Source organism: Ranitomeya variabilis, chromosome 1, assembly GCF_051348905.1.
Source record: "Ranitomeya variabilis isolate aRanVar5 chromosome 1, aRanVar5.hap1, whole genome shotgun sequence".
Taxonomy (NCBI): Eukaryota; Metazoa; Chordata; class Amphibia; order Anura; family Dendrobatidae; genus Ranitomeya; species Ranitomeya variabilis.
This window is the reverse complement of record NC_135232.1, coordinates 393,394,385-393,413,071: the sequence shown is the minus strand read 5'-3', so window position 1 is coordinate 393,413,071 and position 18,687 is coordinate 393,394,385. Positions and strand designations below refer to the sequence as shown.

Here is an 18,687-nt window from a genome sequence, read left to right as displayed (position 1 = left end):
TATACTCACTCATCACTAATAGCCATCAATTGAAGGGTGGGATGAGATGATTGGTGTTGAAGGGAAGGTGAAGGGTGGAGGAGGGGGAGGCTGAGGGAACACAAGCAGGTGAGAAGCTCTCTGGGGGCACTTGGGAAAATCTATCCTATGCTATTCCTGATATGTAAATTATGGGGAAGAGTTAGACAAATTCGTGGAGTCACCTGTCTTACCAGGTTCTCCCCGCTGTGGTTTAATAAATTACCGGAGTTTATGGCAATGGGATGTTTATCAGAATGGCAAGCTAGAGTAATAAGATATGTCTATCAGGTTCTAGAGCGGTGAGAGCTGAAATCCTTTTCCCAGCTACAATCGGAGTTTGGTATTAGGGCTTCTGGGGGATATCAATATGCACAGGTGAGACATGCGATAAATGCCCAGAACAGGGGGGACTGTTTTACAATTCAAGGCGATTTAGTGTTGGAGTATGTGTGTGGAGAGTGGGCAACGAGAGGGGTTATTTCCACCTTGTACAGAGACCTACTACATACTCTTTTACTGGGTTTCCCAATTGGCACTAGAACTAAATGGGAGAGAGAGAATTGGGCCACTTCGAGGATGAAACATGGATGTCTGTGTTAGAATGGATACCAAAACAGTCACTGAATGAACCATACAGACTGTCTCAGCTTTATACCCTACATAGAGTGTATAGATCTCCAGATATCTTGTATAAGGCCAGATTGCGGTCTGACTCGGAATGCCCTAGGTGTAGGAATGACAATGCTGGACTGCTTCACATGCTCTGGATGTGTCTGAGGTTGGCTGCTTTCTGGTTGGTGATTATCAGTTGAATAGAGGGCGCTTATAGATGTGTGTTCCCAAGGGAACAGGTGGTGTGTTTGTTGGGATATGTAGAGGAGAGAAGAGTAGATAACAATTTGAAGATAGCAATCGCTATTGTACATTGTACTATTGTACATAGCTCGGAAGGTCATAGCAAGAAACTGGATAAGAGGATCCACCTTTGAGAGGAGAATACCTTCAATATATGAAACATGTTATACCCTAGAAAAGGGAGTTTACCAGAAAAGAGGGAAAGTGGAGTTTTATGATAAACTGTGGACGCCTTGGCTGGAATTGGGGAAGGGTAGGGATGAGGGAAGAATGTTCTGGGAGGTTTTTTTTTGTTGTTGTGATGTTTGTTTATAAGGGGACAGTAGGAGTCATCACATAATACTAAAGTATATGCCGGTATACGATACGCTAAGGGAAGAGCATGAGCTGTGTAAATGGGGAGAAGGGGGGGGGGGGGGGGGGGGTTTGGTAATGTTGGAATATATTGCGGGGGGGAGAAATCTTCTCAAAATCCCTGTATTGTTGTAAAATGTTTATTGTGATTTCATACTTATAAAAATCTATTTGAGTTATAAAAAAAAAAAAAAAAAGCAGGTGGGAAGCTGTCCTTCAATGATTAGGGGCGCCGTCAGTGGCGTAACTACAAAGTTATGGGCCCCGGTGCGAACTTCCAAATGGGGCCCCCCCCGCCATAAAATTCAATGTAAGCCCCATAGAATACAATGCAGCCCCCCTCATAGTATAATGCAGCCCCTCCATACAGGGGCAGTGACAAAGACACGAGCAAATGGTGACGAGGGGGCAGAGGAGAGGGAACAAGGGGGCAAGGAAGACAGGCACTAGGGGACACATGGGGGCTAGGAGGCAGGGGAGAAGGATACAAGGAGTCTAGTGGGCAAGGGAGACTGACACAAGTGGGCAAGGGAGACTGACACAAAGGGCACACGGGGACTAGTGGACAAGAGAGACTGGCACACGGGGACACGGACTAGTGGGCAAGGGAGACTGACACACGGGGAATAGTGGGCAAGGGAGACTGATACAAGGGGACTAGTGGGCAATGGAGACTGACACACGGGGACAAGGGACAAGCACAAGGGGACAAGGGAGACAGGCACAAGGGGACACATAGGGACTAGTGAGCAAGAGACTGACACAAGGGAACAAGGGATACAAGCACAAGGGGACACACAGGGACAAGTGGGAAAGGGAGACTGACACACAGGGACTAGTGGGCAAAGGAGACTGACACAAGCACAAGGGGACAAAGGAGACTGACACAAGCACAAGGGGACATAGGAGACAGGCACATGGGGACACGCAGGGACTAATGGGCAAGGGAGACTGGCACACGGGGACACAAGCATAAGGGAGACAGGCTCAAGGGGACACACAGGGACTAATGGGCAAGGGAGACTGGCACACGGGGACAAGGGACACAAGCATAAGGGGACAAGGGAGACAGGCACATGGGGACACAAGCATAAGGGAGACAGGCTCAAGGGGACTCACGGCCCCCTGACCTGCCAGAGCCGCTTGCAGCTGCGACCGTAGTAGTTACGCCGCTGCCTCACACACACACATACTACAGATATCACACACACACACTACAGATATCACACACACACACTACAGATATCACACACACACATCATACTACAGATATCACACACACACACACACCAGTTATTACACACACTACAGATATCACACACACACATCATACTACAGATATCACACACACACACACACACACCAGTTATTACACACACTACAGATATCACACACACATCATATTACAGATATCACACACATACTACAGTTATCACACACACACACACACTACAGATATCACACACACACACAGACATACTACAGATATCACACACACACATCATACTACAGATATCACACACACACACACACACTACAGATAACACACACACACACTACAGATATCACACACACACACATCATACTACAGATATCACACACATACTACAGTTATCACACACACACTACAGATACCACACACACACACACACACACACACACACACACACACACACACACCAGAGATACCAGCTCATATACACAACTCACAATCTCCTCTCTGGTACAGGGGTGGCTGATGTAAACCGGCTGCAGCTCCTCAGCTTCTCCTGACTAAGGCTAGTTTCACACTAGCGTCGGGAACAACCCGTCGCTGTGCGTCGGGCCGACGTTCCCGACGCTAGTGTGGTCTCCGCCGCACAACGGGGGCAGCGGATGCATTTTTCCCACGCATCCGCTGCCCCATTGTGAGGTGCGGGGAAGTGCGGGGAGGTGGGGGCGGAGTTCCGGCCGCGCATGCGCGGTCGGAAAAAGTGGACCGTCGGGAGCAAAAAACGTTACATGTAAGGTTTTTTTCTCCCAACGGTCCACTACCACACGCCCAAGCGTCGCAAAACGGACGCGACGTTTGGCAATGTGTCGCAAATGCGTCGCTAATGTTAGTCTATGACGAAAAAACGTATCCAGCAAGAACTTTTGCTGGATGCGTATTTTCGGCAAAACGACGCATTTGCGACGTATTGCAGTTAACGCTAGTGTGAAACTAGCCTAAAGCGGCTCTGTCCCGCACCTCCCCCCTGCTCTCGCCTTCTGTCCTGGGGTTATTTTGGCTTTCTCTTAAAGGGAACCTGTCACCCCGTTTTTTCCGTATGAGATAAAAATACTGTTAAATAGGGCCTGAGCTGTGCATTGCAATAGTGTATTTTGTGGACCCCGATTCCCCACCTATGCTGCCGAAATACATTACCAAAGTAGTCGTTTTCGCCTGTCAATCAGGCTGGTCTGGTCAGATGGGCGTGGTGTCTTCCCCCAGATCTTGCTTAGTTTTCCGTTGGTGGCGTAGTGGTGTGCGCATGCCCAAGGTCCCGAATCCACTGCACAGGGGAGTGAAAATAGCAGCGATGTGCGACATTTCATTGGTGATCGGTGGGGGCGGCCATCTTCCTTTGGCCGCGCGTGCGCAGAAGCGGCGCTCTGCTGGCCGCGGCTTCAGGAAAATGGCCGCAGGATGCCGCGCGTGCCCAGATGGAGATCGCGGCGGCCATTTTCCTGAAGCAGAGATGCGACACCTCGTACACACCTGACTCCGCTCCGTACACCCCCGACTCCGCTCCGTACACCTCGTACACACACGGCTCCGCTCCGTACACCTCGTACACACACGGCTCCGCTCCGTACACCTCGTACACACACGGCTCCGCTCCGTACACCTCGTACACACCCGGCTCCGCTCCGTACACCTCGTACACACCCGGCTCCGCTCCGTACACCTCGTACACACCCGGCTCCGCTCCGTACACCTCGTACACACCCGGCTCCGCTCCGTACACCTCGTACACACCCGGCTCCGCTCCGTACACCTCGTACACACCCGGCTCCGCTCCGTACACCTCGTACACACCCGGCTCCGCTCCGTACACCTCGTACACACCCGGCTCCGCTCCGTACACCTCGTACACACCCGGCTCCGCTCCGTACACCTCGTACACACCCGGCTCCGCTCCGTACACCTCGTACACACCCGGCTCCGCTCCGTACACCTCGTACACACCCGGCTCTGCTCCGTACACCTCATGCACACCCGGCTCTGCTCCGTACACCTCATGCACACCCGGCTCTGCTCCGTACACCCGGCTCTGCTCCGTACACCTCATACACACCCGGCTCCGCTCCGTACACCTCATACACACCCGGCTCTGCTCCGTACACCTCATGCACACCCGGCTCTGCTCCGTACACCTCATGCACACCCAGCTCTGCTCCGTACACCTCATACACACCCGGCTCCGCTCCGTACACCTCATACACACCCGGCTCCGCTCCGTACACCTCATGCACACCCGGCTCTGCTCCGTACACCTCGTACACACCCGGCTCCGCTCTGTACACCTCATACACACCCGGCTCCGCTCCGTACACCTCATACACACACGGCTCCGCTCTGTACACCTCATACACACACGGCTCCGCTCCGTACACCTCATACACACACTGCTCTGCTACATCCACACAAACCCCTCCTGACCTCACACAAAAGCTTACCCTCCTCCAGCATGATGACAAACAGCACTGCACTACTGTCCTGCACTACACGGAAGCCCTTGATCATGTGACTCCAACTCCTCCCCTCCTGTGACCTCATCACAGGTCCTGTGCGCACAGAGCAGTGGCAGCTATAGTAGTGGTGTGCGGCTCTCTGCGGTGGAGGGGCTCTGCTGCGGGTCAAGTGCAGTCCCACCCGTGATCGCGAGTGCACGCGCAGCAGGGCCTGTAAGGAAGAATTATTTAAAGGGCCGGCGGCCCATTTTGTAGCTTAGAGTTCTTAGGAGCCCGCCCAGTCTGCTGGACTGGGTGGGCCCCTAAGCACTGCGGGCCCCGTCGCAATTGCGACCCCTGCGACCGCGGTAGTTACGCCCCTGGGCGCCGTGGTGCACTGAGCACCTGTACTTGGCTTACTGACCCCACAGCCCTGGTTAAGACCAAACCTCCGACTCCTCAATTTCCCTGACTCGGACTCCACAGTCCTGCATCACTACTGAGCATGTACATAAAGTGCAGCACAGATTCATCTCAACTAAAACCCTAGAACTAGAACAAACATTTATAGAACATTTCACAAAAACATTTACAGCAAATCCTGCACTGAACTACTGTACCCAATGTATTCTATATTTTAGGAGTCAGAGTCTGTCCATTGTATACTGACTCCACAGCCATGAGCTGAACAGTTATTTAGTGCTGACAGGGCCCCCTTAAGTACAACACTACTTCTTCTTAGGCTACTTTCACACTTGCGTTTGTAGCAGCTGCGGAGGGCTGCGGACTTCCTCCGTGAAGCCCCGCCCTCCACCGCTAGCTCCGCCTATTTCGGCATGCGGCCTGTGTACCTATATTTAACATTAGGTACGCAGGTCGTGCCCCAGTATGCGGATGCTTCCGCATGCGTCGTTTTGACGATGCGGAAAAAAGAAAAAATTGCTACAAGCTGCGTCCTACACTGGTCTCCGCATCGTCAAAACGACGCATGCGGAAGCATCCTCATACTGCGGCACGACCTGCGTACATAATGTTAAATATAGGTACAGAGGCCGCATGCCGGCCACATGCAGAAATAGGCGGAGCTAGCGGCGGAGGGCGGGACTTCACGGAGGAAGTCCGCAGCCCTCCGCAGCTGCTACAAACGCAAGTGTGAAACCGACCTTAGACTATACTGGCAGGCAAAGAATACATGGACTCAATAAGGGGAAAGGGTGTGTTTTTTGGTGGTCCACCCTGTACAAGCTGTTCTAAATCTCTTTATCATAAAACTGCTAAAAAATCTTGCATTGCCAGATCCCTGTGGACAGGACTGCATGTAAAACATTACAGGCTCACTACAGATCTTGACCACGTTGCCGCTTCTGCCGTCATACACCATGACGTTTGTCTGGAAAACCAAATTACCACAGAGGATCATTTATACTGTAATTACGCCAATATTCAAATCAATTGGTTTTAGGAGTCTAATACATTCATTAATCAACAATCAATCACATAGGTAACTGTACATTTATGGCTTTGATTCAATAAGGAGTTTTTGCCAGAACTCTGGGGTAAAGGTACCTTCACACGAAACGACTTTGTAACGATATCGCTAGCGATCCGTGACGTTGCAGCGTCCTCGCTAGCGATATCGTTTCGTTTGACACGCAGCAGCGATCAGGATCCTGCTGTGATGTCGCTGGTCGCTGAATAAAGTCCAGAACTTTATTTGGTCGTCCGATCGCAGGGCCGCACTTAGTAACCCGATGTTTACCCTGGTTACCAGCGTAAAAGTAAAAAAAACAAACAGCACATACTCACCTGCGCGTCCCCCAGCGTCTGCTTCCTGACACTTACTGAGCGCCGGCCCTAAAGTGAAAGTGAAAGCACAGCGGTGACGTCACCGCTGTGCTGTTAGGGCCGGAGCTCAGTCAGTGTCAGGAAGCAGACGCTGGGGGACGCGCAGGTGAGCATGTAGTGTTTGTTTTTTTTACTTTTACGCTGGTAACCAGGGTAAACATCGGGTTACTAAGCGCGGCCCTGCGCTTAGCAACCCGATGTTTACCCTGGTTACCCGGGGACCTCGGCATCGTTGGTCGCTGGAGAGCTGTCTGTGTGACAGCTCTCCAGCGATCAAACAGCGACGCTGCAGCGATCGGCATCGTTGTCGCTATCGCTGCAGCGTCGCTTCGTGTGAAGGTACCTTAACTCTCTGAAATATCACAAAAATTTGCACAACACAAAATTAACATGTCCGTCAGTCCCAGACAGCGCTGCCACTTGTTAGAAAAGTGGAGGGAGCTGGAGCGGGAGAGCGTCGTAGCAAAGTCCACCAGCAAATTCATCAATTTACACCACAGAGGTGGCAATATGTCAGGAATGTACGCCAGCCCCTGGTTGCAGGAACATTTCTGGCGGAGACACACGGCAGTTGTATTAATGAAATTGGCACATCTTCCTCCAACACTCTCTTCACTAGGACTGGCCTACAGAGTGCCAGGCCCTAATGAATTTGGGCCCGTGTACCCTAGGTTCTGGTCTTCATAGTCTAGCTTCTCAATGTGAACCACATTAGTGTACCCCCCCTCCCTGCTCTGCCAATATCACTCCTCCAACAATACCACCAGCTTTTGTAAGCCTTCTCTATGCATTTGTAAACCTGCTTGAGTACGGTAGGTTTTTTTTCTTATTTTAGGTTATTATGGTTATAAGTCAGCTTATTGATCATTTGGAATGAATGTTCAGGTTGTGTTTGTACGGAAAATAAAGCAGCTACTAATGGAGAAAGATTTAGTCAAGACACAAAGAATCAAGTATTCTCTATTTCCATGTGTGGTGTAAATTGGGTACTAAATTTTTCTTATTAGCCTTTTAGAAATCTCCTCCTGTGCTAAACCTCGCTCTGTCCCATCACACACACGTACTCTTATTCATCCAGTCTACATCCATTACACACAGCCCTGAATAGGCACATAACACGGAGCCTGCAGTAGTGATCTTAGCACTTACCAGTCCCTCAGACGGCATCATCCCTCTTATACGGCTTCACTCGCTCCTATCAATTTGATCATAATGGTCACACACAGGTGGGAATATAAAAAAATAAAATAAAAATATTGGACTAATGGAAATCACAGGCATAACAGACTTTCAGCCAAGCTTTTTCCAATGGATGAATCAGTGACTAACAGATTGTGCATGCGAACAAAAGATTCTGGAGCATGATGGACGGAGGCACTAAGTGCAGCCCTCCAGCACTTGCCCTCCAATTGTTTGCTCCCAAGTTCTTTGTGTGACATTGTTTTAACCTCTAGCAGCAGCAAAAGTCACCATATCCACAGAGCAAACACAGGTTAACTTGTACAATGGTTCCACTTTCACCAAGCAAGCAATGTACACAGTAATGAGAGGAGGAAACTCAGCAAGAGTTAGGCCTGATCTGAAGAAAGCCTCATGCCTGCCCTAACAAAGGGACACAATCATAGCATAACATGGGGACAGAGCAGGGACGGAAGGCAGAGTCGGCCTCTGTCCAAGGGTAGGAAGGTGTAGTGCAGAATTCCCCCGACACAGGGGCCTCTGACCACTGGACTGTGCAGGGAAATCAAGTGGAATAATAGGGCCAGTTGCAGTTCCTTGCACTTTGGATGGTGCTATTATACACGTGTTTAATTGGAAGGGACTAGTACATCAGAACTGCATCCAGTTAAAGAAAATATGTCAGCAGGTTTGTGTGTTTAAATCTGAGTGCACCACAAAGCAGGGAAGAGAGGCCGATTCCAGGGATGTGTCACTTGCTCCGCAGCTTGCTGTTTCAATACAATCAGTGTTTTATCAGCAGAAGATTATCACTGCAGGACTAGGTGTTTCATGCCAGACCGTCCAGCTAATCTGTGTAACTCTGTCAGCAAGCTGCCAACCTGTGTTGGAGGCAATGTACTCCAGAAGTCTCTAACTAGGGGTGTGGGGTAGGGTTATACACAGTTCAGCGATCTAACCAGTACTACATCTACAGCGGAGAAAACTGGTTTTATCAGTACCCAAAAAGACCAGTAAGGTGATAGGTTGCTGGAATCAGGCTCTCTGTCCCTACATCATGCAGCTCTCAGATTCTATAGCAAAAAAAAAAAACACAACAAAAAACAAAACTGCTGACCAATTCCCTTTAAATTGTAAACTTGCGGGTGGTCCCAGAGTCAGACATTTGCCATTACTTCACCAAGACATACCATTACTTTGTGAAATGGTAAATCCAGCGATGATATTCCACAGATCTGTGAATGGTCTATTTTACACTCCATTCACGTGCTCCGGGAAAATAAACTATGCGAAATTGTGTGCTGCAGACTCAATGACAAAAAGGCTAAAATTCATGCAAGTTTACTGACCATTCCTCAACAGAAATAAAAGTTGCAGCTGCAAATTTCTGCCAAAGAGCTTCAGATTCTGAAGAATTCTGGCAAACCCAAGCCTCTTACATAAAAGCAGAAAGACCATTTAGATCAGCCTTTAGAATAATTACCCTGGTAGCAGGAAATCTATGCAGCCTCATGAATGGCATTACAGGACACCAGCTTTCACTGGCCAGAGGACATCCAGGTCATCATCAGGGTGACCACCCCGCTCACTATTCTCCGCTTCATCCTATCAGCACCGTCTGGACTCCGGCCAGATGAAGTCATGCGAAAGTACAAGGAAAAGCAAAGTGGGATTGTTGGAAACATGTGCTGTTACAAAGCAGTCTCCATAAGCTGAACTGAAACCCAATTGCTGTACCAAAGCATAGAGCATACTTTTCCAGGCAAAAAAAACACTTGACTATGCTTCATAACCCTTTTAAACCCCCCCGCCCTTTATGAGGTAATATCTCTGAAATGATACAACGGATCCCACTGATTCGGATTTCTCATGCTGTACTTCAGGATAGTGGTAAAATTTGTTCGACATGACTAGTGTTTATTTTAAAAAGGCCACATCATTATTTGTTTTTGGGGACCACATACCATTTGAAGTGACTTTGAGGGGTCTATATGACAGAAAATATCCCGTGACACTATTCTAAAAACTGCACCCCTCAAAAGTCCTCAAAATCCCATTCAAGAAGTTTATTAACCCGTGAATGAATAAAGGTAAAAATGAACATTTTACTTTTTTTATGACATTTTTTACATTAGCCAATTTTTTTTATTTTATTTTCACAAGGGTAACAGGAGAAATGAAATCCAAAATTTGCTGTGCAATTTCTCCTGAGTATGCAGGTACGTGGGGGAAAACTACGGTTTGGGTGTACGGCAGGGCTCAAACAGGAAGGAGTGATGTTTTGGAAAGCAGATTTTGATGGAATGGTCTGCAGGTGCCACGTCGTGATTACAGAGCCCCTGATGTGACTAAACAAAGTAAATCCCCGAGTGACCCCATTTTGAAAACTAGACCCCTCAAGGAATTTATCAAGACTAGCTTGAATCCACAGAAACTTCACAAAATTTTATAACGTTGATCAGGAAATGAACAAAAAAAAAATCCCACAAAAATGTTATTTTAGCCCAATTTTTTTTCCACTTTCACAAAGATAGTTGAAGAAAATGGACCCCAAAATTTGTTGAGCAATTTCTCCTTATTACACCAATACCATATGTGGTCAAAACTACTTTTGAGACACAGTGCAAAGCTCAGAAGGGAAGAAGCATCATATTAGAGTTCAGATTTGAAGGAATGGTTTGTGGGTGCCATGACCCACTGGGAGAGCACATGAAGTGACAATAGCAGAACCCCCCATAAGTGACCCCATTTTACAAACTACCTCTCAATGAATTCATCTAGGGTGCAGTGATCATATTGACAACAGCTGTGTCACAGAATTTTATACCATTCGGCAGTGAAGAAAAATTAATTACATTTTTACCACCAAAATTTTGCTTTAGTGCCTGATTTTACATTTTCACACTGGGAAATGGGTAAAAATGCTCTCCTTGCCTTCTAAATGCTTTGATCAAAATCAATAGTAGAATTCAGGGCTTACACTATGGGCTCTGCTCTTGGCAGTGAGAGCTGGGTGTCAGCTATGATGTGAGCGCAAAATCACCATGACGTACCCAGTACGCCCAGGGTCGGGAACTCATTCCCTTCCATGACAGTACTGGGTGATTCAAAGGTTGGAAAGGTGTTAAGGCCCAGATTACCCATCTGTAGACTGCAAACCCACAAGGGCAGGGCCCTTACTAGTCTGTCATTGTAAGTTTGCTCACCGTATTTTATATTTGCATCTTGGATGTAACGCCTTCTTATGGACAGAACTATGGAATCAATGATGCTCTATAAATAAAGAAAAAAAAAATTTGGCAGTGCATTTTTTTTGTGACCGAGTCCATCTGAGCAAACTGTTCAGGGAAAAAAAAACCAGTTCATTTGAGCTAAGCTTGTGTCATTGCAGTCTGTGACCCCATCAGGAGTCTGTCCAAAACCCATTTTTAGGAGGATTCAGGCAATCATCTGAACGCACTGTGTGAAGTGTGAAGATAGCCATGGCCTGTAGATAGAAACTGTGTGGCATAAGCACAGTGTAATAATTATAGGCAATAACTCAGGAGACTCTTTGCGTGGAACAAGACAACTACAGGACACAGTTTTATAAGTGGTAAAGTGTATATTATCACACGGTGATTCAAACAGGTGCAGAGAGAAACGCAGTCCACAACACTTGGTGCAAATATCAAATGCAGCTCAGCAGTCTATAGGAAACTTCAGAGGAAAATGCAATCACGCAGAAAGTCTATGAAACACAATTATTCTTGAGGATACTTGACACGAATAAGTCCTTGCTTAGTCCAAAACACAGATAGATATGCTTATAAGGCAGTTCAAATAATATCTTAGCTCAACCAGGGAGGTCTGGGTAATAGTCTCAGGTTCTTGCAGAGCAGCAACAGCTTACATGTCCAGCAAATGCAGATGGAATCAAACACGAGCAGCAGATGAAGGAGGATTACTGGAACTGGTGTATGCAGCAGGAACTCAGAGCAGAGTAGCAGGATAACCCCACAGGTTCACAGGAGCAGGTATATAGCCAGGGAGTCACCAGAGGTCAGGAGCTGGATGCAAGGCAGAATACTCTAGCACAGACTGAAGGCTGGGGTGGAGTTTTATAGCAGGAAGACACAGTGCACATGAGACCAAAGATGCCATCTTGGAAAAGGGCAGTAATGCACAAAAAGGTAATAAAAAATGTTTAGAGTCCTGACACACAGTGGACAGTGCTCCATTGTCATAGATATCCTGGTGTGACTTATCAGGGCTCACTCCCTCAGCTCTTACTGGCAGTCAATCATATGGACAGATTCAGACCTCTCCCACTGTGAAAAGCATGCAATGGTTGCTTTAATCTGTTCTCCTTGAGAAGGTTGTATGTGTATTGCAATGGTGGTGGGGTTTTTGTTGTTAGAAGTTCTCTACTTTTGGAACTTTAGAAGTGAAATAGACAGATGGCCACTTTTACAGAGTAGAACAATTCAGCTATTTATATTGTGTGCAAAGTGACCTTTCATTTCCATAAAAATGTTTAGTCATAAAAGGTTTAAGCTGTACAATGTGTCTAATGATAGAAAGTTGCCATAAAAGACAGGTCCAGTTACAACTGTTGTGCACTTGTGTTATAGGATGTGTCAATGTTTTAATAAAAGACCATATCAGAGGTTCGTATTGTAAGTTGTGCCATATTTAAAAATTAAAAATGTTTCAGCTCCTAATTAATGGTGGATCTACACCAACTGGCTAGATAAAAGCAGGCCATACCTGGCTACTTATGCAAGACTGGATGACCATTTGATGTATAAAAGGGCCTCCTGACTTCTGACAGATGAAGGATAAAGGCAGTTGGACTTTCAATACACTATTCTTTAGTCCTCTCCCCATTGAAAATACATAAACACTAAGCCGAGCCAAGTGCCCATGTGTATATAGGAGTTGAAAGATGGAGAGAGCGGTCACCCGATCAAATGTTTGGTAAACCACCGTCTCATATGAGGCAAGCTTAAAAAGCATTCATTATTAGTCAACAAAAGCAAACAAAAGTGGAAGTAAAAATACTCCTCCAGTGAGAGTGTCACAAGAGCGTTGTATCTAATCAGTGGTTGCTGTGGCCTGCAATGGTGGTCACACTCCATCTAAGGCTACTTTCACACTAGCGTTAACTGCAATACGTCGCAATGCGTCATTTTGCCAAAAAAACGCATCCTGCAAAAGTGCTTGCAGGATGCGTTTTTTCTGCATTGACTAACATTAGCGACGCATTTGCGACGCATTGACACACGTCGCAACAGTCGTGCGACGGTTGCGCCGTGTTGTGGCGGACCGTCGGGAGCAAAAAACGTTACATGTAACGTTTTTTGCTCACGACGGTCCGCTTTTTCCGACCGCGCATGCGCGGCCAGAACTCCGCCCCCACCTTCCCGCACCTCACAATGGGGCAGCGGATGCGCTGGAAAAATGCATCCGCTGCCCCCGTTGTGCGGCGGAGACAACGCTAGCGTCGGTGACCTCGGCCCGACGCACTGCGACGGACCAAGCCCGACGCTAGTGTGAAAGTAGCCTAAGCGGACGTCTTCTGCCTGGACAGAATGTGGACACTGCAGCCGATCAGCAGCTTATAACTGGCTGCAGAGCTCAAAATGTAGCCCCTGCTAGATATTGATGCCAGAAGACTGGAAGGGGATAAAGCAGTAAGGATGAGCGGCGACTGTGCACAAGGAGAGTATGGTTTTATTTTTTACCCATCTACCTGAGCCCATTAACAAGAGGTTGACCAGCAGAAAAAGTCTCACAGAAATCCTGCAGGATCCATTTTTCTGTCCATTAGTTTCATCTTCTCCAGATGGCTGGTGGAAAGACCTGCACTGGTGTCAGTGACAGGGGTTTCATCTTCTCTCCTACTTTTTACAGGGTACAGCAAAGGCGCTTCTGCTACAGCCGGTTGTCTTACAGCAAGCAGACAACAGGAGGAAGCAGCTGAACAATTTTGATACAGAAAAGAGGATTTCTTGCTTTAACTGTAATTTGGTGTGAAATATATAAAAAAATGTAAACAAATAGTTTGGATATTTTTTGTGTCTAGGGTTACTATAAAAAGGTGCCCGTCCACCTTCAACAGCTATAAGCAAAACATTCATGGCCCCATTCAAGGAAAGACTATATAGCACTAGGACCGATTTAAGCCTTGTGCTGGAAAAACTACATACCGTATATAGTATGCAGCTGCTGCAGATTGTAACCAAACCGGTGTTAAAAGTTCATATTCACACCCTTCCCTAATTAATTTCCATAAATCAGTGCATAGGGAGAGCGGAATTACAAATCAGCAGGCAGCGCAATCACTATACGGACGTTGACCCAAGTAAGAATGCCGGGAAAGGTTTATTCTGGACTTTTAAATATAGTGGTGGGGGATAATATTAGTTACAAGATGAGCAAGGTTTTTACAACATCACTACATATTTTGCATATTCATTCTACAATTCAAATATGAATGTGTACTCCTATCAGAAAACCAGAGAAAGGCAATAAAAATAAAAAAACACAGAAAGTACAGAGATGTATATGAACAGAATCGTCAGAAAAGTAATTTCAGTGACTAGTTTCTCAGAATGAAAATCAAAAATAATAAAATACAGAAAAAATAAAACAAGACTAATAATACAGATCCCAGCATAAATATGCAGAAAAGGTTTACACTCTGCAGCAGCGTATCAATAATGCATGGACGTGTAGAGATAAACGGTCTGCATCACAGGACTGTTGGGAGAGCTCAGAGCGGTCAGAAGTCTTCTCCGACAGACCACACATCTAGGTCAGGGGCACCAGGTAGTACATGACATGATCTACAATCCTCCGGATATATCACTGCTTCTATATTATAACTCTACCCAGGATGATCTCATAGCCCGAAATAAGACCAAAAACAACTTCCCGTTGAGTGGAAAATGGTCACAGCTTTACTTTGTGGCGTTTTTAATAAAAAATTAATAATCACTTGACCCAAATGTTAATTCCTGTAACACCCAGTGAGCATGTATTACAATGGGCCAGAATTTACAGCCATCTGTGACAAACGAAAACATCTGAAAAACAGATAGACAGCCATAAAAAAGGGAAGGGAGGGTGGGTGTTCTTCCTCAGGGCCAAAGGTAGGAAAGAGGAGGGGAACCTTCCTGCTCAATCCTATATACCCCTTTGACCCTCCCTCTTTCCCTTACGACCAATAACATTCCCCAAGTCCCCATTTTCAAAAAATATCATCCTATCTTATTTAAACTGTTAACCCTCGCAGTCCCTGGCACCTTTATTAGTCATTATGGTGCCTGTATGTCTACTCACTGAACACCTGAGAGATGCGGATCCTTGTGGAGTGTCAATGGCTGCCTTCTGGACATTTGTCAAGTCAGCAGTCTTCCCCATGATAGTGGAGCCTACTGAAACAGACTTGGGCAGCGGATGCAGTTTTACAACGCATCCGCTGCCCATTCTGCAGTCCGGGGAGGAGGGGGCGGAGTTTTGGCTGCGCATGCGCGGTCGAAAATGGTGGACACGATGCACAAAAAAAGTTACATGGAACTTTTTTTGTGCCGTCGGTCCGCCAAAACACAACGGATCCGTCGCACAACGGATGCGACGTGTGGCAATCCGTCGCAATGCGTTGCTAATGCAAGTCTATGGAGAACAAAACGCATCCTGCGGGCAAATTTGCAGGATGCGTTTTTTCTCCAAAACAACGCATTGCGACGTACGTCACACAACGCTAGTGTGGAAGTAGCCGGAGGGACCTTTTCAAAGGCTTAGGAAGCCTTTGCAGGTGTTTTTTTGTTAATTATTCTAATTTAATGACTTTGGGGTTTTCATTGGCTGTAAGCCATAATCATCAACGTTAACAGAAATAAACACTTGAAATAGATCACTCTGTTTAGAATGACTCTATATACCTTAATATATGAGTTTCACTTTTCGTATTGAAAAACTGAAATGAACTTTTTGATGATATTCTAATTTTGTGAGAAGCACCTGTATCTTTCAAATCGCTAGACATGTTAAGGCTGAGGTGACACACATGGATTGGCATACAAATAGCACACATCCGAGGTCCGTCTGCTGAGAAGCGGCTTTCTAAATGTTGCATTGACTGTCCACAGCATAGAAATTAATTGCCGATTGCTTGCTTACTGTTAGGCTATGTGCACACGTTGCGGATTAGACTTAGGATTTTCTGGTGCAAATTCTGTCTCTCCTGGCAGAAAACGCACCTGCGTTTTTTTGTGCGGTTCCGCAGCGGGTTTTTTTTTGTGCGTTTTTGCTGCGGTTTTCTTGCGGATTTGCTGCGGTTTTTACCCTTGCGGTTTTCTATAATGGAATGGGTACAAAACCGCTGCAGATTCACAAAAAATAAGTGACATGCTACTTCTTTTAAACCGCAGCATTTCCGCAGCTGATTTTTCGCAAAGTGTGCACAGCATTTTTTTTCCTCATTGATTTACATTGTACTGTAAATCAATTGCGGATCTGCAGCGTTTCTGCACTGCAAAAAACGCTGCGGATCCGCAGAGAATCCGCAACGTGTGCACATACCCTTAATTGTCTCAAAATGTAGCTTCAGATTCCTGAAGGAAGACAGTTCTGACCAGTGGCATGGTTGTGTTACTTGTCTGAATTGTGCCCTTTCCTAGGCCTCTTTGCCCCTGCAGCATGGGAGAAGCATAGAGGGGCTGAAGCTGGTGAGAACCAACGATTAGGCCAGCTACAGAACAGCATGAGCAGGATGTAGAGTACAGAGTCTGCTCACGCCGCCACGCGCTCCTTGCCTAAGTAACCCGTCAGGCTGGCATAGCAGGGACGCCGGAAACCTAGACAGCAAACTATATAGTAGAAGATTTAGAGCAGAGAATTTTTAATAAAGGAGTATAACGCAAAGTTGCTCGTTTTACAAGCACTTTGCAATTTCCTTTAACTCTAGACGGCATGTGAATAGCACAGCCCTGAATCCATCCAGGAAGCAAACTCTCTGGCTACCAGAATTAGTGGTGACGAAAAAAGTTTTCATGGCATCTCCATACTCTCCTGGCAGTTGGTGTAGTTAAAGCAGTATTACAATGATAACGGTCACTTCAAAAGGCTTTTGACCTCTCAGAAGTATTGACTGTAGAGGTAAGGGTTAAGAGAGCCCAACCAATCACTAAATATGGGCACCGTATGGGTGCGGCCAATCGTCAGTCTTGGAGGAGTAAGCAATGTGATGTCTTTTTAGTATCCAAAACTAGAAAGGCTGTATTGTGTATGCTTACAGCTAGAACAGTTTTTGCAAGTGCCTCATCTAAGAAGCACACAGACTATGTACATCCATTATCACGTTACAATACAGGGCCGGACTGGGACTAAAATTCAGCCCTGGCATTTGAAGTTACACAGGCCCACTTGTCACATGGTGACTGTATAATATCTTTGTACACTTGTAGGATACAAGAAGTGAGGTGCGTGTAACACGACTATATAACAGAGCTGTGCCCAGTATTACAGCTCAGTCCTTTTTATTGCTCTTAGGTGCAGGATCGGGGAAAGCTGCTATTTTACACACAGAGCTGGGTCTCATAGATAATGAAGATGATGCTGCGCTCTACATAGTGCTGCTGCGGCATCTTCATATAGCTGATGGACAGTGATGCAAAGAGTCATATACCCACTGAGCTAATATTTAGATATTTATTTTACTCACTGATAGAGCACCATTAATTCCACAGCACTTTACAGATGTTATCTTTACTGCCCCCATTGGGGCTCACAATCTACATTCCCTATGAGTCATTGGAGTGTGGGAGAAAACCCACACAAACACGGGGAAACTTAGGAAGCAACACTGTTTGACAATCAATTTCACATGCTGTTGTGCAAATGGAATAGACAACAGATGGAAATTATTGGCAATTATCAAGACACCCTCTAAGGAGTGGTCCTGCAGGTGGTGACCACAGACCAGATCTCAGTACCAATGCTTTCTGGCTGATGCTTTCATCACTTTTGAATTTTGGTTTTGCTTTCACACTCGTGGTAGCATGAGACGGACTCTTAAACCCACACAAGTGGCTCAGGTAGTGCAGCTCATCCAGGATGGCACATCAATGCAAGTTGTGGCAAGAAGGTTTGTTGTGTCTGTCAGCGTAGTGTCCAGAGGCTGGAGGCGCTGCCAGGAGACAGGCCAGTACACCAGGAGACATGGAGGAGGCCGTAGGAGGGCAACAGCCCAGCAGCAAGACCGCTACCTCAGCTTTTGTGCAAGGAACAGGAGGAGCACTGCCAGAGCCCTGCAAAATGACCTCCAGCAGGCCACAAATGTGCATGTGTCTGCACAAACTGTTAGAAACCGACTCCATGAGTATGGCCTGAATGCCCGACGTCCACAGATGGGGGTTGTGCTCACAGTCCAACACAGTGCAGGACGCTTGGCATTTGCTACATAACACCAGGATTGGCAAATTCACCACTGGCACCCTGTGCTCTTCACAGATGAAAGCAGGTTCACACTGAGCACATGTGACAGACATGACAGAGTCTGGAGATGCCATGGAGAGCGATCTGCTACCTGCATCATCCTTCAGCATGACCGGTTTGGCAGTGAGTCAGTAATGGTGTGGGGTGGCATTTCTTTGGAGGGCCACACAGCTCTCCATGTGCTCGCCAGAGGTAGCCTGACTGCTATTAGGTACTGAGATGAGATCCTCAAACCTCTTGTGAGACCATATGCTG

At 46.7% G+C, this 18,687-nt stretch overlaps 1 protein-coding gene across 4 annotated transcripts in view; it reads right to left on the bottom strand.

Annotated features, from left to right (window-relative positions):
- KANK1 (KN motif and ankyrin repeat domains 1) overlaps nucleotides 1-18,687 on the bottom strand; it is a 356,154-nt gene that overhangs the window by 203,784 nt on the left and 133,683 nt on the right. Inside the window, exon 1 of one of the 4 annotated variants that reach the window (XM_077249104.1) lies at nucleotides 9,434-9,458. The exons of the other annotated variants lie outside the window; for them this stretch is intronic. The gene's annotated coding sequence lies outside the window, so the exon portion shown is untranslated. Of the gene's footprint in view, nucleotides 1-9,433; nucleotides 9,459-18,687 lie in introns of those variants that run through there. 4 annotated transcript variants of the gene reach the window in all.